The following is a 23737-nucleotide window of genomic DNA, read 5'->3' on the forward strand; positions in this document are numbered from 1 at the left end:
CCTCAGCCACCTCAATACTTCTCATGACTTTGGCAATAGCTTCCTTTGGAGTCACCAATTTGAGCCTTTTCATGGTTACACTCCCCATGTGGTAGTTGTTAACAATATTTTCTAGTTCTTCTTTGTTGGAAACTCCTCCTACCTCCTATAGAACTAAGGAGTTCTTGACAGGAGTCACCAACACTGTGGTCTATTTTTGGGCCAAAATGATCAAGGTCACCAATAGAGTCCTTGTCTAGTTCACTTAGTACTCAACAACAAAATTGCATGTAACTTCTTCTTCGATTGGGTCCCAATCTCACCTTCTTCTAGAATCTGGTGTGTGGTATCTCCTCCCACAAGTAGGGATTTTTGGAGGTCATCAATCTCCTTCCTAAAGGGCTATTCCTCCATGTCAATCCCATTTTTTGCCATAACACTTGATGACATAACCAAGGGGTCAGTTGCTACTTCTCTATCTTTCTCGAATCTAGCCTCTATGGTCATGCCTTTTGGGTTATCCTCCTTCCTCTCAACCTCTACTCCCATAGGAGTAGTTGAAGATTCCCCTAACACCATGGTAGACTTAACTATACCTAGTGAGCCCTCCTTTTGCTTATCCTTCTATGTTAGGACATTGCAATCTATCATCACATGGCCAAAATGACCTTATTTTTGGTAGTAGAGACTAGTGTTCTCATATTCTATAGTCTGGACATTTTTACCCCCCTTAGTAGCCAATGTGACCATGGTCAGGAGTACCTTATTGATGGTAACATTCACACAAAATCTAGCAAAAACTAATCTAGATTTTTGTAGAGTTACCTAGTCTGCAGCGATAAAATGTTTAAAAATTCCTCTCCATCTCAAGATCTTTTCATCCTAGAATTCTAGTGATAAGCTTGGCAAGCAAACCCACACTAGGGCTAGGCTTTGGAGTTCTTGGCTAGCATCAAAACTAGGGTGCCATTTAGCTAGGGCTAAACAATGTTTGTCATAGTACCACATCCCAAAAAGGATGGCTACCAGATCCTCAGTAGTCATGAAGTAAAAGAAGAAAAGGCCACTAGGCATGGCCGAGATGCTCACACTACCCTTCACAGACCACTTCTATGCACCCACTTCCTGTTCATCTCAATCGTGGGTCAGAAGGAAATAAATCTACCCATTACACAATGTTTCAGGGAGGTAGTAACACTTTCCACAACACTATCTAGGAAGGTGATTTCCAGTCTGATAGCCCTATGGGTAACCTTGGGATCCACCGGCTTGGGATTACCATGCTTTCCCCTAATGAGTGCATTTCTCCACCCCTCACTAAGGATGGGAGAAGAAATAGCATTCCCATCCTCCTTTCGACTAGAGTTAACTCCACATTTCAAGGAAAGGGGCACATGTATGTTGACTAGACTAGAAGCATTACCTGAAAAAGTAGGGAAATCTTCTCTCTAAAGCACCACCACCATGTGCAGGTCCAGGTACATCAGAATCTTCTATAGCCCTAGGCCCTCTAGGGCTGTGTCAATTCAAAATCCAAACCATCTATGAGCGGGAAGTTGTAGAGTGAAATTCTTTACTATTGGATTGTTCTTTATCATTGTTGATTCCATTAGATATAGATTGCACATTTTATTGTTAACTAAGTAATTTGATTGTTTTAAAGATTAGAGTGAGTAAATAATTAGATTGTAGAAAAGGCTTAATTTTGGAATCCATGTGTAAGAACATTTCACAATATGTTGTAGATGTCCTAGTGTCACCTTTTTACTATGTTTTTGATGTCTTTTCCTATTATTTGTATTAAGGTTTCTTGTCTTAGTTTTGTTTTTTGGTGTTGATGCATAGTTCTTCTAGGCTTCTTAGCTCTCATTGTTTGTTACTTTGTAAAAGGTTTTGTGTCCTTTAAAACATGTTTTTATTCAATCAAAATATTTCACAATATGCAAGAAAGTCATCATTTTGTAATCTATGCTTGACATAAAAGTTCCAACTTTCCTTATAATTACCCCTCAAAACTATGTTACACAACCCAATATCTTTATAAATTTCAAATGATTCAATACTTTGTTAGTTTGGAAACTCTCTTTTTCTATGTCATTCTCCTTACTACTTTTGTTTCCACTTAAATCAAAATGGGAAAGAAGTTTCCATACCTCCATTGGAACATATTGCATCTACCAATTAGTTACTTTTTTGGATATAAGCATTACCTTCATAATATGTGAATCTTCCTCCATGTGTATCCTTTTTAGTGAGGACACTACAATGGTATCAGAGCATTGTCTTGCCATCCTATAAGGTGAATATGATTATAAGCATTTCAATCAATATAAATTAAAGCCTCATGAGTTACGTAGAGTCCAAGATCGGTAAGGACATGGGTTCCAATTCCTTGAGGAAGAAAGTTCCAAGATGGGTGAGGACATGGTTTCAAATGCCCTAATGAAAGAGTCCAAGATGGGTAAGAACATGATTCCAAAATCCTTGAGGAAAGAGTCCAATACCTTGTGGGAACTTGTACTCGCAAATTAGCATCTAGCATCTTGCAATAATGCAATTTACATCCTCTAAGAGATCATGTAAGAAGAAAAATGATTAAGATGAATATGCTAAATTGAAATGATCCACAAATAGACATTGAAACTATGAAGAGCAATTATATCATATCAACTATACTATGCCTAGGATTATTTGGTCAACTCGCTAACCTCAACATTATGAAATCTATCAATCATTTGTCATTGTATGTCATTTAATCATCAAACACCATAAAATGAACACTCATTATGCTCCATCAATCAGCTTATGTTATCCAATTTAATTAGCAAATAAATAATCAAAGTGACTTCATTTATAACGTTCAATCTACTTAATCTTTCACCTCTTAGTTATTGTTAAATTTAAATCAAAGAAACTAAACAAGTTGTGTAACATAAAGTTTGTTGATATCAAACCCATCAAATGAAAATTGTAATTGCTTGAGGACAAGCCATTTCAAGAGGGTAGGTAAGAAATCTAAAACATAATTAATATCTCTAGTTAATTAATAAAATAAACAAGATAATATTTTTAGAACAAATTACACAATCAATATTTATAATAAACATCAAATACATAAAATAAATATCTAATTAAATAACTCTAAACTGGATAACAAATAAATGGATAATACATTAACAAAATAGTAATTTATATAGTTAAAGAAGTGAAAATGTATATACACCTTTGTAATTATATAATACATATTCAAGTTAGTCATTACATATAATTTTAAACATACCTTTTTGATGGGTCATGAACCCCTTGGGATATGTATATATTCCTTGTTATTAGAAGAGCAAAGGGGAACCATGACCTATAATTGATATGCATTAAAAAGAATGAACAAGACTTATCGAAGGGGATAAACAAGAACCAATTACATCAAAGAAAACAATAATAATAATTGAAGAGAAGAGGTAAACATTTATCACCTAACAATGTAGGATAAGGTAAGTATTGTTTCACAAGTCACATGGATGAACATACTCATTGAAACCCACGTAGGGGAACATACCACTTAGAGGAACATAAGTCACTACACCCATCACCGACAACTCATAAAGGAATACAATAGAACATACAATCAAATTAAAAGATAAGAGTCACAAATAAGGAAAAGAACAACCTTGAACATGATGACATAAGAAAGTACCTTGACATGGGCCACATACACACACTTAATAAGTGCACGATGAGATCTACCACCAAGTGTAACAGAGGTTGTTACTATACTGAGTGTTGGGTCCATGCATAAATAAGGTAAGGGAAAGTAAGTTAAGATATTTAATTTGTATCTAAGTTTCATTCACTTTAGTAACAAGGCAATGTATATATTATACATTTTTATTATTATTGTATATAATGTTTCATTAAGTATATGAAAATATGTAAATGTATATATATAGGAATTTACATTGATTAAATGAAATTTATGATTATTTAATTTTCATATCTTATCTATTGAACTTATATACAAATTTAATATATTAAACTCCTATTATGCTAGTATAAGGATTATTCTTATCTCTATATAAATGGCTAAGTGCTAGTGTAGCAGTTGAGGTCATCTCTATATAAATAAATAAGATAGAATCTATGCCAATGTAGGAAGTGAGATCCTTGTATAAATGGCTATTGTGCTAGTGTGAGACATGAGTAACCCTATATGAATGGCTAGATGAGAAATGGATAAAATTGTGTTAGTCTATTAGACTGATACAATGGAGATTACTGGAATCTCTATAATGGGGTATGTGAGGCGTCAAGGTCTCCATCCGACCACTATGACTAGGATTAAAAGATAATCTTCATGTGCCATAATATTTTGATGATGTTAACATATGTATTTATAACCAGCCTTTGATATAGGATGTCTCATCTAAGAAGAACCTTAAGGGGTGCACTTTAGGGAAGACACTAGAATAACTAAGGGTTAGAAAACTTGATATAGAGATGTCTTTAAGGTTGAGGTTAGGATAGAGGGTAGAATAGTATGTTATATTTTAAAGTTATATGATTCTAGCAATTCTTTGCTGGTATTACTTATCTCAAGATAACTCTAATAGTGGGGACACTACAAAGTAGTGGTTCCCAAAATCCTAATGTATGTGAAGGTCCTCTATTGAATATAATATGCCCCAATTTGAGCAACTTTGGTATCAACCTCCTTTCAAAGTCTCTTTGTGAAATCCCCTTTAATGCTCCTCATAATGACAAAGACAAATGCATCATTAACAATTTTGAACCCAGGACTCAATTTTGAAACCTTCTTTTTTATCAATTGTGGATAAGTCATGTGATGCTAGAAAAGTATGCTATCCTGAAACACCCTTTTAGAAAAGCTTGGGTACTTAGCTCTAGCAACCAATGGGTAGATAACATATGATGTCATGAAGAATTTAGGATCATCTTTGACCATCATCACTTGATCATGTAGGCTATTATTGATTATTGTTTCCTAGTCTATTTGGTGCTATCTGGAGCATATGGTCTCTATAAAGTTTACCTTTCATGGTTCTAAGTATACAATCTCAATAAAATTTACCATCATTTACTTTGTGCCCTTTTGTCATAAATACTTTCTTTATTTGGTATTATAGGGGTCACCTAATATAATATTTCTCTATGATTAGCTAATTTGTCTATGGCACATGGTCCTCATACCATTTGGTAGTACTTTCATAAGAAAAATGTGTGAAAGTATTTCTTATAGGAATATAAAAAAATCTCTCTCAATCCCATAAGAATGAACATCTAGTACCACATTTCTGGTGGTATTCCTAACAACCTTTTTTTATCTTCAACATAATGTGAGGCCAAGGTCACAATAAGATCTAGTAATTGAATGGCCATACGATGTGCCCCTATAGAGACAATCCTACACATTACCATGGTGACGCACATTTGAGATATGTCATGAGGGTTATGACATTCTCTAAGGAACACACCCCAATCCAAATTACCAAGGTCAATGTCACTAATCTCGCCATACCTGTCCATTTTTTGAATCAATAGGCCTCCCATGGTATTTATAAACTATCACTAGCTACAAAAAGATGGGCTTGATCCTTGAAGATCATGATGCCACCATTAACTTGAAACAATAGACATCCATCATAACACATTGATATATTATAAAGATACATGCTTACCTTATCAAACTAGCTAGACTAGCTCAATTGATTAAAAAGCACAAAATATTGACTTTAGAGTAGTCAGAGATGTTAGACTTAAAGAAGCATGAAATACCAAAATGCCAAAGTAAAGCAAAAATAGTGCATAGTTCAAATATTCAGTCTTTCAACATTGTTAGAGTAGAAAATGCCAAAGACACTAAAACAACTAGAGTAACCAGAATATTAAACCCTAGTTTTGGGACTTAGCTTGTAGGAACACTTTAAAAGTATGGAAATTTTTCAAAGTCAAAACTTTGATGATCCCAAATGCTCTAAATAGGTAATGAACCTAGGATTCCTTTTGGGGGGTGATTTTGATGATGGGCAATGAGGAGGAAGTCTGATGCTCCAAAATCAATAGATATGAATGACAATGATCAACTTGTGGGCATCAATGCTATTGGTGACGGTGGAGTCTGAAACTCTTCCCACACCAAAATATTGAATCAAATGTGAACTTGTAGGGAAGAAACTAGGAAAATATCAGATAGGGAATTTGAAACTAACTATCATCTTTGTAAGAAATCCTAGACCTAAGAGGAAGACCTAGACACTATGAAAGAGAAAAGACCTAAACCGAAAGATGCACACAAATAAACTAGATGACCTCCATCTCTATATAGATGAGATAAACAAGTAAAGTTTCTCAAATTCATCAAGCTTGATGCATTCAAGGTCAAGAACTTGGAATGCTCTAACATGGTTGTGAACCTTGCCCATGTGTTTCAACTCATCAAACCTAGCTCAAATTACCCAATCACTATTCCTAGATCAAAACTATTCTTGAAGGGTAACATTTAGATCTTGCCAATTGTCAATCTTTTGAGTTGGTCTATCTACTTGCAAATCACTAAGATAGGTCCTCTATCAAATTTTAGCACAACCTACTTTAGCTTAGCATCATCTACCATGCACATGGTGCAAGACAAAAGCTCTTTGACATCCCAAAGGAAATCATCAAGATACTTACAATCTTGATTGCCATTGTACTTAGTAGTTCATCTCTGTAGCTCGACAACATTGGTATATCCTTGCAATAGTGAGTTGTGCAAAGAATGGTCATCCCACAAATATTATGACTCTTCTTTAAATCCATCCATGGTGTACTCAATGCCTTTAGTCTTTTCGGTAAGCTCAAGATGGGAAGCTTCAATATAGCTGAGATGTTCCTCAAATTTGCCTACCTCCAAGACTTCAAGGCACAAATCATGATCTAGGAGCCAATCCTTAGTCTTGGGTTGACTAGAATTACTGACTCAACTAGGCTGCATGAGCAGTATCTCTATTTTTTGATTCTACCATGGCACCAAAATACCAACTTTCTACACGGTTAAAACCAAGTCACCTTGCCAAACACCACTGGAGATATAATCCAACTCCTCGATTACAACTTTCAAGATCAATCACTTCTTGCAAGATTAACAACTCTGATACCAACTATCACAGGGTTAGAGTTTTCCCACACATGGTACTACCCTTTGAACTAGTCTAGACATTAAAATTTCCCTTAGTTAAATACAACCTACATGTACACCCAAAACATATGCAGAAAGATAAACAACCTAGACTTAAAAATTCACGTAAAACCAATATAACAAAGCATTCAAGATTGATAAAGACAATAACCATGATAGAACAACTCAAATTCGTTATTCATAAAGTATCTCAATCATTTATAATATGCCATTTGACTACACAAGTCAATCAACACCAAAAATGCTTGTGATCCTTACAATTACATTATAGCCTATATAGACACCTTGCCAAGAATTCATTGTATGGACCTTGTAACTTGCCTATCTAAATTCCCTTGATGTAAATATAAACTAACATTCAAAAAAGAAAACTATCTTAGTAGCCAGATTATACATCATTCCTTCTTGACATGACCCTCTATTTGAATAACCCAGAATACATAACTAAGTAGGAGAATCTGAGGCATGCAAGAAGATTTTCAAAAGATCTAATTTGCCAGTTAAGAATAGGTGATTGAACTTTGAAAATCCGTGGCTACTCAACTTCACTAATGATTGCCTTCTCTAGTCAAGAATCATGTTGCATAATTTGGGTTAACTAACTATCCTTTTTCCAAGCTATCATGAGCTATCCGATCTTATTCCATGCATGACAATCCAATTCCAAACCTTGGCCTACTATTCAATTAATGTGATCTGGGTGTGCTTTCTAATGGAGCATTTCACCTACAAAAAAACATACTTTTCAATCATGCTCAATGGGGGAGTGTAGAAGATATAATTATTTATGCTTACAAAATACATTTCAAACTACCCAATTTAAAAATTATGACTCAACCAATTTCAAGCACACTACATTTCCCCCCACTTCAACTAGGTGACATCCCAACATTGGTGCATCCTTGCTCCATAGGATACATAGAAGACTATGTATTCACTTCACTCATGTTAATTAGAATTCCTTCTAGTGAGAAATTCCATAACTTTCTCCTCATCACACCATAAGATATGATGGGGACACAACCCAAGCACAGGATGGACACAATAGAAAAGGGAAAATTTTATTAACTGTAAAAATATGCTAGTACACTTAGTGTAGAGAAAAAGACTCCAAAACATGCCCTATGGGCTTACAATAGCATAAATCTGGAGATAAATTCTTCTCCCAGTACCTTCTCTCAAACTCCACTCCTAAATGCCTTTTACAATGCTAGAAATGTTCTTAAATAGACCCTGGAGGGTTAAGGATTAGGAATACATTCTAGAAAGTGCTATTTGGCATCCATTGACCAAATAGAAGGCTCTAGAAGTTGCATTAGAAGTCGGCACAAAATTAGAAGACTCCAGAAATGGTAACCGAACTTTTGAGAGGCATAACTTTTGAACCGTAGCTCCGATTGATGAACCGTTTACATTTCTGAAAAGCTCTCGAAGCATTCTATAGCCCTATGGATGAGATTTTTTGGTCTCCCATTTTTTGGCCCTATTCAAGGTCATTTAATGCCCCTAACCTAACTTTGAAGCATTCTTAGGAGGTCTCTAGAAATAAAAAAAACTGCGATAACTTTCAAACAATGGGGCCTTTTGACCTTATTCTTTTTTTAGAATGCTCTAAATTACAATTACAATCATCCAACCAATTTACACCTTCTAGTTCACCAAAATGATGGCTTAATTACATACTCCTTTTTTTTTTTGCATTTACACGTATCCCAAGGTGATTAAAAACTCTAACCTAGAACACTAACAATGGAACTATGAGAGTTGGAAACTTTATTTGACCCAAATGGGTATCTAGAAATGAAAACACAAGAAATAGAAACTAAGTCTAAGTACTTTTTTTTTTTTGGGTGACACAGGATTGCCCTTATGCCTCTGGATGCTCCTGCATCAAGATCTCTAATTTCTCCCATATCAAATTTTCTTGTTCTGCATCATCCCAAATCACTAAAAATTGTCTCATTGCCTTCTTGCCAATCCTATGCACTCTGGTGTCAATAATTTCTTTCACTTGATGAGAGGGGTTATCCAACACAATTATTGGTCCATGCTTTCAAATGTTCTAAGCAAGATCATCAAGATCCATTTCATGAGGCCTCAGCTGAGAAACATGGAAGATAGGATGAACTCTCAAATACAGTGGAAGATTCAACTTATATGCCACTTTGCCAACCTTGGTGATTACCTCAAATGGTCCATCCCAATGATGCACCAAGGGTGAACTGATGCTTTGAGGAGACTTGAAATAATCTAGATTCATTGTCAATAAAACCTTATCATCAACATTGAACTCTAGCTCTTGCCTCCTACGATTAGTAAACTTCTTCATTTGGTTGCTAGCCAATGTAAGATGATACCTTGATTATTCCACCTCTTTACCATATCCACCATAGTAGTATCACTTCCTTGATACCTGCTAAGAAAAGTATGTGGAGAAAAAGGCTACTGACTAGTGGCTAACTCAAAAGGTGAGTACTAGCTCGAACCACTTTCCTAAAGATTGTGACCGAACTGATCGATTTCCAACAATGCTTACTAGTTCTTCTGATCTCCATTCATGAAATACCTCAAATAATAATCTAATAGAGCATTAATCTATTTGGTCTATCCATATGTTTGAGGATGGTAACTCATTCTCATTAGCAGTTGAGTTCCAATCAGTCTAAATGACTTTGTCCAAAACTTAGAAGTAAACCTGGGATATTTGTCACTAATCATACTAAGAGGCACTCTCCATAATTTCACCACATTGAAAAAAAATAGATGAGCCACTACCTTGGTAGTATAGGGATACTTACATGGAATGAAGGTTCCATACTTTGTGAATCAATCAACTATGACCATAATACTATTGAATCCTTCAACATGGGTAACTAGGTAATGAAGTCAAGGGAGATACTCACCCAAGGTTGAATGGGAACCGATAATGGTTACAACAAATCTCTAGGTAACAATGACATTGGTTTATCTTTTTGGAAAACAAGACATGTCTTTACATATTGCTCTACATTATTTTGCATCTTCATCCAAAAGAATGAAATAGATACTTACATGGAATGAAGGTTTGATACTTCATGAATCAATTGACTATGACCATAATACTGTCAAAACCTTTAACCTAGGTAACTAGGTGATGAAGTCAAGGGAGATATATGCCCAAGGTCAAATGCAAACCAACAATGGTTACAATAGATCTCTAGGTAACAATGACACTAGTTTATCTTTTTGGCAAACAAGACATGTCTTCACATATTGCTCTACATTATTTTGCATCTTCGTCCAAAAGAATCCACATGCTAGTAGAAAAAGTGTTCTATGCTACCCTGGATGTCTAGTCGAGGTAGAATCATGACACGCTTGTAATAACTCTCTCCTTAACTCTTTCCATTTAGGAATGTACACTCTACTTCCTACAAAGTATACAATGTCACAGACAAGATTTAACCTCCTTGTTCACCTAACACGAACCTGAAGCACTATCTAGTGAGCTTGAGTGTCATCTTCAAGACCCTCCTTGATTTCTTCTAACATATCTTCATTCAACTCAATTCAACTTCCAAGCTATTCATCTTCCACCTCAGCCACAACACCCAACTGAGTCTTTTGACCTACTACATCTGCAACAACATTATGTTGACTAGGATTGAAAACAAGTTTAAAATCAAACTCCACCATGAACTCCTACCATCAAGCTTGCTTTGATGTCATCTTTGCTTGGGTTTTAAAATATGTCAAGCTCACATTTTAACTACTAACAATAAAAGGCACACCGGGTAAGCAATGATATTGCATTTTGAGATAGTGAATAGTGGCCATCATCTCCTTCTCATGCACAAGGTAGTTTTTCTCTTTGTCATTCAACTTTCTTGGTTCATAAGATACAAGGTCACCATTCTACATAAGGACTCCACCAAGTGCAAAATTTGATGCATCTATCTAAACTACAAAAGATTCATCATACTTAGGAAATGATAGGCTCATAAGTTAATCTCTCCTTGAGCAATTCAAATGACTATTGCTACTTTTGGCCCTAATGTCATCCTCTATCTTTCTTAAGAATATTTTTGATAGGTGTCATTAGCTTAGAATACCCTTGTACAAAATGCCTATAATAATTAGCCAACCCTAGGAATTGTTGCACCTCATGCACATTCCTTAGCGACTCTCAATCCAAAATATCTTGTATCTAACTCCAGTCGAATCGTGCCATGTCCCACAATATGACCTAAGAAATTTACCTCTTACTATACAAACTAACACTTCTCTTTCTTTGCAAATAACTGGTTTTCTCTCATAATTGAGAATACCTCTGATAAGTGTTCATGATGATCTTGTAATGATCTACTATACACTAGAATGTCATCAAAGTACACTACTATGCAATGATCTAAAAAGTGTCCAAATATATCATTCAAAGAGTACTAAATGTAGCAGGGATATTGCTAAGCCCAAATGACATAACCAAGAACTCAAAGCTTCCATAACTAGTAGTTATCATCATCTTCTCTATATCACTAGCAATGATTAAGATTTGATAGTAGCCTTGGTAGAGATCAAGCTTCGTGAAGTACCTCACCTCAACCAAACGGTCAAAGTTGTCTTCAATTGGAAAAGGATATTTATTCTTGACAATCAACTTATTAAAAGCTTAGTAGTCAACACATAATCTCAGTGTTCCATCTTTCTTCTTTTGAAATAGCACTAGTGATGCATAAGGAGAACATGAGGGTCTAAGGTACCCAACTTCCACAATCTCACTTAATTGTTTCTTTAGCTCAACTATTTTTGGGCTATAGAGATGGTAAGGAGCTTGAGCTAGTGCCTTGCTCCCATCATAAGCTCAATTGCATGGGTTATGTGTCTCCTAGGTGGAAGGCCTACTAGTAGGGAATCAAGCATCACATCGACAAATTGGGCAATGAAATCCTTGATAATGTTGAGATTAGTTAGATTAGAGGTGTCAACTTCTTCCCAGTCACCAATGATCATAGCCAAGAACAACTCCCCCACTTGCTTCCTTGCTACCTTCTTTAACTGAAGTGTGCTTAATCACTTACTCAAATCATATGCTGATATTGTTGACACAATACAAGGTTGGGTCAGATCCAAAACCATAATGCATCCTAGGTGAGGAGCAATTACAACATTGGCTCAAAGTATGAACTCTTTACCAAAGATGAGATCATATTATGACATCTTTATGGCTACAAGGTTAATTATTCCTTGCCAAGAACCTATGTGCATTATCACATGCTTAACATCACCCTCAATTTTCCTAGTCAAACTACTAATAACTTTAAAACAACTCTTAGATTGGTTGATCTGCAAACCTAAACTCTTTGCCCTATTTACTGCCATGTAATTTTGAGATGCACCTAAATCAATCATGGCAAGAACTTTCTTTTCTTTGAAGAATGCCTCTACATAACACAACTTGTGTTGGTCATGCTTGTTTGACTGGCTATCATGAGTTTCTTTAAGCACATCTAGTAACTGCAAAACACCCATCTCTGGTACCTTCTCTTTGAGAACTATTACTACTTATGATGTCTTAGGACACTCTCATGCCTAATGGTTAGGTCAATTACAAATAAAAGAAGCCTTTCCATTTCCATCCTTGTTCTGGTTAGTCAAGGCTTGCTTCTTTGACTGCTGCTTTAATTCTCCACTTGATGTAGACTTTTGCTTCGGCTTGACATCATTCTTCTTGTAGGGCAATTTATTTCATTTATCTCACTGAGATCTAAAGTTCTTCTTATGTCCATCATCTACTTTAGCACTGCCAATAGCCTTGGTCGTGTCTCCTTTATAGTCAAGAAGTTGATCTGCTGCTATGATAGTGTCTGCTAAGGTCTCCACCCTTTGTTGGCATAGCTTGTCTGATGACCAAGGTTGAAGGTTCCCCATAAATAAGTAAATCTTCTTAAAGTCATTATTCTTGGTACATCTGAGGTCAAGAACTTGGAATGCTCTAACATAGTCGTGAACCTTGCCTATATGCTTTAACTCATCAAACCTAGCTTGAATTACCCAATCACCATTCTTGAGTCAAAATTGTTCTTGAAGAGTAGCTTTCTAATCTTTCCACTTGTCAATCTTTTGAGTCAATCTATTTGCTCACAGATTGCTGAGATGGATCCTCCACCAATGTTTGGTTCTGGCCATGAAGCATATCATAGTATGCTTCAACTGAGCAACATCTGTCATGCCTGTGGTGCTAGAAAAAAATTCTTTGACATCCTAGAGGAAATCGTTGAGAGACTTATCATCTCAATTTCCATTGTACTTAGTAGTTAAGCTTAGTGGCTTGGCAATGTTAGTATTTCCTTGTAATAGTGAACTATGCAAAGCATGGCTAACCCACATATATCGCAACTCTTCTTTAAACTCTTCCATGGTGTCCTTAATGCCTTTAGTCTTTTCAATAAGCTCGAGATGGGAAGCCTTAACAGAGCTAAGATATTCCTCAAATTCACTTGCCTCCAAGACTTCAAGGCATGAATCATGATCCAAGAGCTAATCCTTAGTCTTGGGTTGACTAGGATTTCCAACTCAACTAGGCAACACTTGAGTTCCTTCATGATGAGTAGTATCTCCATGTTCTAATTCTACATGGCATTGAAATGCCAACTTTCTAAGCCAACTACATCACAAACTACCTAATTTGAAAATTATAACTTGACCAATTTCAAGAAGCTATGAGAGAAGGTTATGTAATTTCTCTCTAGGGGAATTTTGATTGGCATGAGTGAAGTGAACATGTAGTCTCCATGCAACCTATGGAGCAAGGGTGTACTCGTGTCAGGACATCATCTAGTTTAAGTGAGGGAGAATGTAGTGTTCTTGAAATTGGCTAATTCATAATTTTCTAAGTGAGTAGTCTACAATGTATTTTGGAAGCATAAAGATGTTTCAGCTTCTACACTCCTTTGTTGAGCTTGATTGAAAAGTGTGTTTCTTTGGAGGAAAAATGCTCCATTAGAAAGCAGACTCATATTGCATGAATTAAATGGTAGGCTGAGGTTTAGAATTAGATCAACATGCACAGATTAAGATTGGATGGCTCAATATAGCTTCAAAGAAGTACATTTAGTTAACCCAAATTGTGTGGTACGATTGTCAGCTAGACAAGGTGATCATTGGTGAAGTTGAGTAGCCATATATGGCTAAAGTTTAGTTGCTAGTTGTTAACCATCATATTGGATCTTTCATAGATCTTCCTTGATGCATTAGATTCTCCTATTTAGTTTTATATGCTAGGTGATTTAGACAGAGAGTCATCCTAAGAAGGAACGATGTATAATCAGGCTACTAGGATAGTTTGCTTTCTTAAATGTCTATTTGTGTTTACATCAAGGTAATTTAGATAGGCGAGTTACAAGGTTCATACTCTAAATTCTTGGCAAGGTGTCTTTATGGGCTATAATGTAATTATAAGGATCATAAGCATTTTTTGTGATGGTTGACTTGTGTAGTCAGATGACATGTTGTAAATGATTAAGGTTATTTATAAATAATGAATATGAGTTGCCCTATCTTGGTTGTTGTCTTTATTAATCTTGAATGCTTTGTTATACTAGTTTTATTTCAATTGTTAAGTTTAGGTTGTTTATCTTTCCACATATGTTTTGGGTGTAGGTGTAGGCTATATTAAAAAAAGGGCAATTTGAACGTCAAGACTAGTTGTAATGGTAGTACTGCATGGGGGAAAACTCTAACCTCATGACAATATGTAGTGTGCTTGAAATTAGCGGAGTCATAATTTTCAAATCGGGTAGTCTACAATGTGTTTTAGAAGCACAAAGTTGTTTCATCTTCTACACTCCTCTATTGAGCTTGATTGAAAAGTGTGTTTCTTTGGAGGCAAAATGATCCATTAGAAATCACACCTAGATTGGATGAGTCAAATGGTAGGCCAAGGTTTGGAATTGAATCATCATGCACATATTAAGATTGGATGGCTAGAGGCAACATTCAATTAAACTGAATTGTGTGACATGATTGTCAACTAGATAAGGCAATCATTAGTGAGGTTGAGTAGCCATGGATTACTAAAGTTTGGCCACCAATTGTTAGATCAGATCTTTCAAAGATCTTGTTGGATGCCTCAGATTCTCCTACTTAGTTATGTATGCTAGGTGATTTAGACAAAGAATGGGGTTGAGAAGGAATGATGTAAAATCTTGCTACTAGGATAGTTTTCTTTCTTGAATGTCTATTTGTGTTTACATCAAGGTAATTTAAATAGGCTAGTTGTAAGGTTCATACTATGAATTCTTAGCATGGTTTCTATATGGGCTATAATGTAATTGTAAGGATCACAAGCATTTTGGGTATTGGCTAACTTGTGTAGTTAGATGGCATATTATAAATGATTGATGTCCTTTATGAATAGTAAATCTGAGTTGCCCTATCTTGTATTTTGTCTTTATCAATCTTGAATGCTTTGTTATACTTGTTTTACTTGAATTGTTAAGTCTAGGTTATTTATCTTTTTGCATATGTTTTGGGTGTAGGTGTAGGCTATATTGAAGTAAGGGTAGTTTGAATGTCTAGACTAGTTGAACTGGCAGCACTGCATGGGGAAAAACTTTGACCCGGAGATCATTGGTATTAGAGCTATTAATCTTGTTAGAAGTGATCAATCTTGAAAGTTGGAATCCAAGGAGTTGGATTATAGCTCGGGTGGTGTTTGGCAAGGTGACCTTGTTTTGACAACCCAGAAAGTTGGCATTTCAGTGCCATGTTAGAATAAAAAAAAAGAGATACTACTCATCATGAACTCAAGCACAACCTAGTTGAGTCAGTAATCCTTGCGCCTTGAAGTCTTGGAGGTAGGAAAATTTGAGGAACATTTTAGCTGTGTTGAGGCTTCCCATCTTGAGATTATAGAAAATACTAAAGGCATTAAGGACACCATGGAATGGTTTAAAGATGAGTTGTGAAATTTGTAGGATGACCATTCTTTGTATAGTTTACTATTGCAAGAAAATACCAACACTGCCAAGCCATCGAGTTTAACTACTAAGTATGATGATGATCAAGATGACAAGTTTGTTAATATTTCCTCTAAGATGTTGAAGAGTTTTTGTCTAGCACCAAAGGCATGGTAGATGATGCTCAATTGAAGTAGGTTATGACATGCTTCACAGTCAGTGTCAATCTTTGGTGGAGGACCCCTATCGGTGATCTGTGAGTAAAAAAAATGACTTGAAAGATTGATAATTGGAAATATCTAAAAGTTTCTCTTCAAGAATAGTTTTGACTTGGGGATAGTGATTAGGTAATTTGAGCTAGGTTTGATGAGTTGAAACACATAGGCAAGGTTTTTGACTATGTTAGGGATTTTAGGTTCTTGACCTTGAATGTACCAAGCTTAACTACTTTGAGAAGCTTTACTTGTTTATGTGGAACCTTCAACCTTGGGCATTAGACAAGCTACACCAAAAAAGGGTGGAGACCTTAGTGGATGCTATTACAATAGTAGATTGACTTCTCAACTAAAAGGATATGTGACTAAGGGTTTTGGTATTGTTAAAGTAGATCATAAACCTAGGAAGGACTTTATATCTTGGTGTGATCAATGAAATGGATCAACCTACACGAAGAATGATGTTAAGTTTAAGAAAAATTCTACATCGAGTGGAGAATAGAAGTAATAGTCAAAGAAGAAAACCCCAACTAATAAGAGCAAGGATGGAAATGGGAAGGCTTGCTTCATTTATCATTGACTTGACCATTGGGCACAAGAGTTTTTGTCTAGCACCAAAGACATGGTAGATGATGCTCAACTAAAGTAGGTTATGACATGCGTCATGGTCAGTGTCAAACTTTGGCAGAGGACCCCTGTCAGTGATCTACAAGCAAATAGAATGACTCAAATGATTGATAATTGGCAAGATCTGAAAGCTTTTCTCTTCAAGAATAGTTCTGACTCAGGGACAGTGATTGGGTAATTTGAGCTAGTTTTGATGAGTTGAAACACATAGGAAAGGTACATGACTATGTTAGAGCATTTTAGGTTCTTGATCTTGAATGTACCAAGCTTAACTACTTTGAGAAGCTTTACTTGTTTATGTGGAGCCTTCAACCTTGAGCATTAGATGAGCTACACTAAAAAGGTTGGAGACCTTAGTGGATGCTATTACAATAATAGATTGACTTCTCAACTACAAAGGATATGCAACCAAGGGTTTTGGCAATGCTAAAGTAGATCATGGACCTAGGAAGAACTTCATATCTTGACGAGATCAGTGAAATGGATCACCCTACAATAAGAATGATGTTAAGCTGAAGCAAAAGTATGCATCAAGTGGAGAATAAAAGCAAAAGTCAAAGAAGCAGGCCCCAACTAATAAGAGAAAGGATGGAAATGGGAAGGCTTTCTTTAGTTATCATCAACTTGACCCTTGGGCATGAGAGTATCCTAAGCGAGCACAAGTAGTAGCAGTTCTCAAAGATAAGGTACCTAAGATGGGTGTTTTGCAATTGTTGAATTTGTTTAAAGAAACTCATGATAGATGACTAGCTAGGCATAACCAACACAAGCTATATTATGTGGAGGTATTCTTCAGAGTAAAGAAAGTTCTAGCCATGATTGACTTAGTTGTGTCTCACAATTGCATAGCAATAGATAGTGCAAAGAGTTTGGGTTGTAGATCAACCAAGACTTATTTCAAAGTTATTAGTAGTCTAGCTAGGAAGATTGATGGTGATGTTAAAAATGTGATAATGCAAGTAGGTTCTTGGAAGGGAATAGTTAATCTTGTAGCTATTAAGATGCCATAATATGATCTTATCTTGGGTCAACAATTCATACATCGAGCTAATATAATTTCTCCTCACCTAAGATGCAATATGGTTTTGGATCTGACCTGACCTCATATGGTGTCAATAGTATCAATGAATGATTTGAGTAAGTATTTAAGTGCACTTGGGTTAAATAATGTAGCAAGGAAGTAAGTGGGGGAATTATTCTTAGTTGCAATTGTTGGCAGCTTGGAAAAAGGTGACACCTCTAATCTAACTGATTGTGACACTGTCAAGGATGTCATTGCCAAGTTTTTCAATGTGATGTTTGATTTCCTACCAATAGGCCTTCCACCTAGTAGGTACATTGACCATGTAATTGAGCTCATGATAGAAGTAATGCCATTGGCTTAGGCTCCTTACTATCTCTCCAGCCCAAAAATGGTTGAGCTAAAGAGATAGTTAAGCAAGCTCATGGAAGTTGGGTACCTTAAACCCTCACATTCTCCTTATGCATCATCAGTGCTATTTTAGAAGGACAAAATGCTAAGATTGTGTGTTGACTATTGAGCTCTTCATATGTTGACTATCAAGAATAAATATCCTTTACTACTGATTATTGGGTTGAGGTGAGGTACTTCACAAAGCTTGATCTTTGCCAATGCTACTATCAAACCTGAATTGCTCTTGGTGATGAAAAGAAGGAAAAGATGACTACCTAGTATGGAAGCTTTGAATTCTTGGTTACATTGTTTAGGCTGACCAATGCCCCTACTACATTTAACACTCTTATGAATGATATATTTAGACACTTATAAGATCATTGCACAGTAGTGTACTTGGATGAAATTTTGGCGTATAGTAGATCATTACAAGAGCATCATGAACACTAATTAGAGGTGTTCTCAATTTTGAGAGACAATCAATTATTCACAAAGAAAATTGAAGTATTGTTTTGTACAACAAGAGGTAAATTTCTTGGGTCATATTATGGGACATGGTAGAATTCAACCAGAGTCAAATAAATTATAAGCTATTTTTGATTGGGAGCTACTAAGGAATGTGCATAAGGTGTGATAGTTCCTAGGGTTGACTAATTACTATAGGCATTTTGTATAAGGGTATTCTAAGCTGGTGACACCTATTATAGATTTTCTTAAGAAAGATAAAGGATGGCATTAGGGTCATAAGTAGCAAGAGTCATTTGAACTGCTCAAGGAGAGACTAACTTTTGAGCTAGTTTTATCATTGCCTAAGTATGATGAACCTTTTGAAGTGTAGATAGATTAATCAAATTTTGTAGTTGGTAGAGTTCCTATGTAGAATGGTCACCCTATGGATTATGAATCAATAAAGTCAAACAACAGAGAGAGAAACTACAATGCACATGAGAAGGAGATGACAACCATCATTAACTATCTCATAATGCAGAAACATTACTTATTCAATGTGCATTTTATTATTAGGACTGGCAATGTGAGCTCAAAAAACCAAGAAAAGCTGATATTGAAGCAGGCTCAATGGTAGGAGTTCATGGAAGAGTTTAATTTTGAAATCATTTATAATCCTGGTCGACACAATGTTGTTATAGATGTACTTAGTCAAAAGATAGTTGGGCATTGTGGCTGAGGTGGAAGATGAACAACTTGGAAGTTGAATTGAGTTGAATTAAGATATGTTAGGATGGATCAAGGAGGGTCTTGAAGTTGACATTCAAGCTCCTCATATCGTGCTTAAAATTCATGCTGGGTGAACAAGGAGGTTCAATCTTGTTGGTGACATTCTATATTTTATAGGAAATAGTGTGTACATTCCTAAATGGAAAGAGTTAAGGAGAGTGTTATTGTAGGAGTGTCATGATTCTACCTATGCTGGACATTAAGAAAAACATAAGACACTTGCTCTACTAGAACATGGACTCTTTTGGTTGAAGATGCAAAATGATGTAGAGCATTATGTGAAGACGTGTCTTGTTTACCAACAAGATAAACTAGTGTTGTCATTATCTGGAAGTCTATTGCAACTATTACCAGTTCTCATTCAACCTTTGGTGAGTATCTCCCTTGGCTTCATTACCCATTTACCCCTTATTGAAGGATTTGATAGTATTATGGTCATAGATGATCGATTCATGAAGTATGGAACCTTCATTCCATGCAGGTATCCATATACTATCAAGGTAGTGGCTCATCTATTTTTCAGCAATGTGGTGAAATTATGGGAAGTACCTCTTAGTAAGATTCATGACAAAGATCCTAGATTTACTTCTAGGTTTTAGATGGCGTTGTTTAGATTGGTTGGAACTTGGCTATTGATGAGCATGAGTTACCATCCTCAAATAGGTAGATAAAGTGAATAAATTAATTCTCTATTGGAGGATTATTTGAGGCATTTCTTGAATGGAGACTAGAAGAACTAGCCAGCATTGTTTGAAATTGCTCAGTTCAGTTACAATCTTTAGAAAAGAGGTTCAGGCTAGTACTCACCTTTTGAGTTATCCACTGGTCAATAGCCTTTGTCTCCACATACTTTTCTTAGTGAGTATCAAGGAAGTGATACTATTGTGGTGGATATGGAAAGAGGTGGAATGATCACATGGATAAAACAAGGTATCATCTTACATTGGCTAGGAACTAAATGAAGAAGTTTGTTGATTGTAGGAGGTGAGAGCTAGAGTTCAATGTTGATGATAAGGTTTTATTAAGAATGAATCTAGATTAGTTTAGGGCTTGTCAGAGCATCAACTCATCCTTGATGTGTCATTAGGAAAAACTATTTGAGGTGATTTCCAAGGTTGGCAAAGTGGCATATAAGTTGAATTTGTTACTACATTTGAGAGTTCATCCTATCTACCATTCTTCTTAGTTGAGGCCTCATGAAGTGGATCTTGATAATCTTACTCAAAACATTCTAGAGCTTGGACCAAAAAATGTGCTAGATAACTCCTCCCATCGAGTGAAAGAAATTATTGGCACAAGAGTGCATGAGATTGGCAAGAAGGCAATGAGAGAATTGTTGGTGATTTGGGATGATGCAAAACAAGAATATCTAATATGGGAGAAATCAAGGATCTTATGGCATGATGAGGAGAAGGTTATGTAATTTCTCATTGGGAGGAATTTTGATCGGCATGATTGAAGTGAACACATTGTCTTTTGTGTAGCCTATGGAGCAAGGACACACCGACATTGGGATGTTGGCTAGTTTAAGTGGGGGAGAATGTAGTGTGCTTAAAATTGTCTAAGTCATAAATTTCAAATTGAGTAGTCTACAATGTATTTTGGAAGCACAAACACATTTCATTTTCTACAGTCCTCTGTTGAGCTTGATTGAAAAGTGTATTTCTTTGGAGGAAAAATGATCCATTAGAAGGCACACTTAGATCACATGAATCAAACTATAGGCTAAGGATGGGAATTAGATCATCATGCATAGATTAAGAGTGGATGGCTTTAGACAACTTGGAAGAAGCACATTTAGTTAACCCAAATTGTGTGGCATGATTTTTGACTAGATAAGTGATCATTGGTGAAGTTGAGTAGCCACAAATTGCCAAAGTTTAGTCATCAGTTGTTAATTAATAGATCAAATCTTTTGAAGATCTTCTTCAAAGCCTTAGATTCTCCTACTTAGTTGTGTATGCTGGATGATTTAGACAGAGTGTCATGTTGAGAAGGAATTATTTAGAATCTAACTACTAGGATAATTTTCTTTCTTGATTGTATGTTTGTATTTACATCAAGGCAATTTAGATAGGTGAGTTGTAAGGTTCATACTATAAATTCTTGGCAAGGTGTCTATATGAGCTATAATATAATTATAAGGATCACAAGCATTTTTGGTTTTGGTTGACTTGTGTAGTCAAATGGCATGTTATAAATGATCGAGGTCCTTTATGAATAATGTATCTAAGTTGGCCCTATCTTGGTTGTTGTCTTTATCAATCTTGAATAATTTGTTATACTAGTTTTACTTGAATTATTAAGTCTAGGTTATTTATCTTTCTACATATGTTTTGGGTGTAGGTGTAGGCTATATTGAACTAAGGGCAGTTTGAACATCTAAATTAATTGCAATGGTAGTACTGCACATGGGAAAAATCTGACCCCATGAGAGTATGTAGTGTGCTTAAAATCAGTTGAGTCATAATTTTCAAATCGAGTAGTCTGTGATATATTTTGGAAGCACAGAGATATTTCATTTTTTACACTCCTCTATTGAGCTTGATTGAGAAGTGTGTTTCTTTGGAGGTGAAATACTCCATTAGAAAACACTCTTGAATCACATGAATCAAATGGTAGGCCAAGGTTTGGAATCAGATCATCATGCACAGTGTATAATTTTAGTGGTAAATTTTCATATTTTGGTGAATTTTGTAAGAAATGATAATGTTGAGCAAGGAACGAGAAACAATCCAAGTAAGTTAAGTGTGAAACAATGTTACCATAAGATAAGAAACTCCAAGAGCATACACCAAGATGGTTCAACAATGGAGACAAGGATTTATAAGGGGAAAGCAAAGAAAACCCCTTGTGAGTTATTATGAATGAAGGCAAATGCCTAAAGAAGAGAGAGAGAGAGAGTGTTGGAGCAAAGGTAGCTCAATACAATAACATCAAGTGCTTAGAGTGGTATGTAGTTATGTAGAAGGAAGGAGGAGCATCTCTTATATAGAGATGAGAGAGGAGTTGCATTTGTAACTCCCATTTCTATGAATGCCACATTCATAATAGGTGTGTGCAAAGTGTCACAATCCTCTTAAGGAGGATAAACTAAATAAAGAAATAAACAAGAGTTGTCCTTACATGTGGAATAAAGGACAAACAATGGCATGTCCTCCACATGTGTACAAGTGGACAAACTACATGTAGGGACCCTTGGAATATCCCAATTAAAATATATCCAAGGAAATATTAACCTTTCTAACATCCCCCCTTAATCTTTACTTGGGGAGTTTACTTCAATGGGTTGTAAACCCAAATTTTTACAATGGAACTGAAATCTCTCTTTAGAAAGTGGTTTGGTTAAAATATCAGCCACTTGATCTTCTCCTTTACAATAAAGAAGAATAATTTGATTGTCTTCAACTTGTTCTCGAATGAAGTGATGTTGAAGTGAAATATGTTTGGTGCGGGCATGATACACTGGATTCTTTGCCAAGGCAATAGCACTTTGATTGTCACAATGTATAGGTGTAGGTAATTGTTGAGGTAGACCGAAATCATCAAGAAGTCTTCGAATCCACAAAGCTTCCTTAGCTGCATTGGTACAACCTTTGTATTCAGCTTCAGTTGAGCATAGGGAAATAGAGTGTTCCTTTTTGCTTTTCCAAGAAATTGGACCTGAACCAACAAAGAAAAAATAACCACAAGTGGATTTCCCATCATTGGGATCTCCACCTAGATCGGAATCAGTATAGCCATGTAAAATAAATTCAGAGTTTGGATCATAAAATAAGCCTATATTAATAGTTCCTTTAATATACCTTAAGATGCGTTTAGCAACTTTAAAATGAGTTTGTTGAGGTTTAGACATAAAGCGAGACACTAAACCAACACTATAAGCAATATCAGGTCTAGTAAGAGTTAAATAATTTAAACTTCCTACTAACTATCTATACAAAGTTTCATCAACAAAAGGAGTGTTCATATCATTCATTAATTTAGTTCCTAATTCACATGGAATTGAAACATGGTTAGAGTCATTCATCTTAAATTTTTCTAAAAGATCATAAGCATACTTGCTTTGAGAAACAAAGATACCATTAGGAGTTTGAAAAATTTGCATACCTAAGAAGTAATGTAAGATACCTAAGTC

Source organism: Cupressus sempervirens, chromosome 9 (assembly GCF_028749045.1).
Source record: "Cupressus sempervirens isolate cs-2001-9-10 chromosome 9, ASM2874904v1, whole genome shotgun sequence".
Lineage (NCBI taxonomy): Eukaryota > Viridiplantae > Streptophyta > Pinopsida > Cupressales > Cupressaceae > Cupressus > Cupressus sempervirens.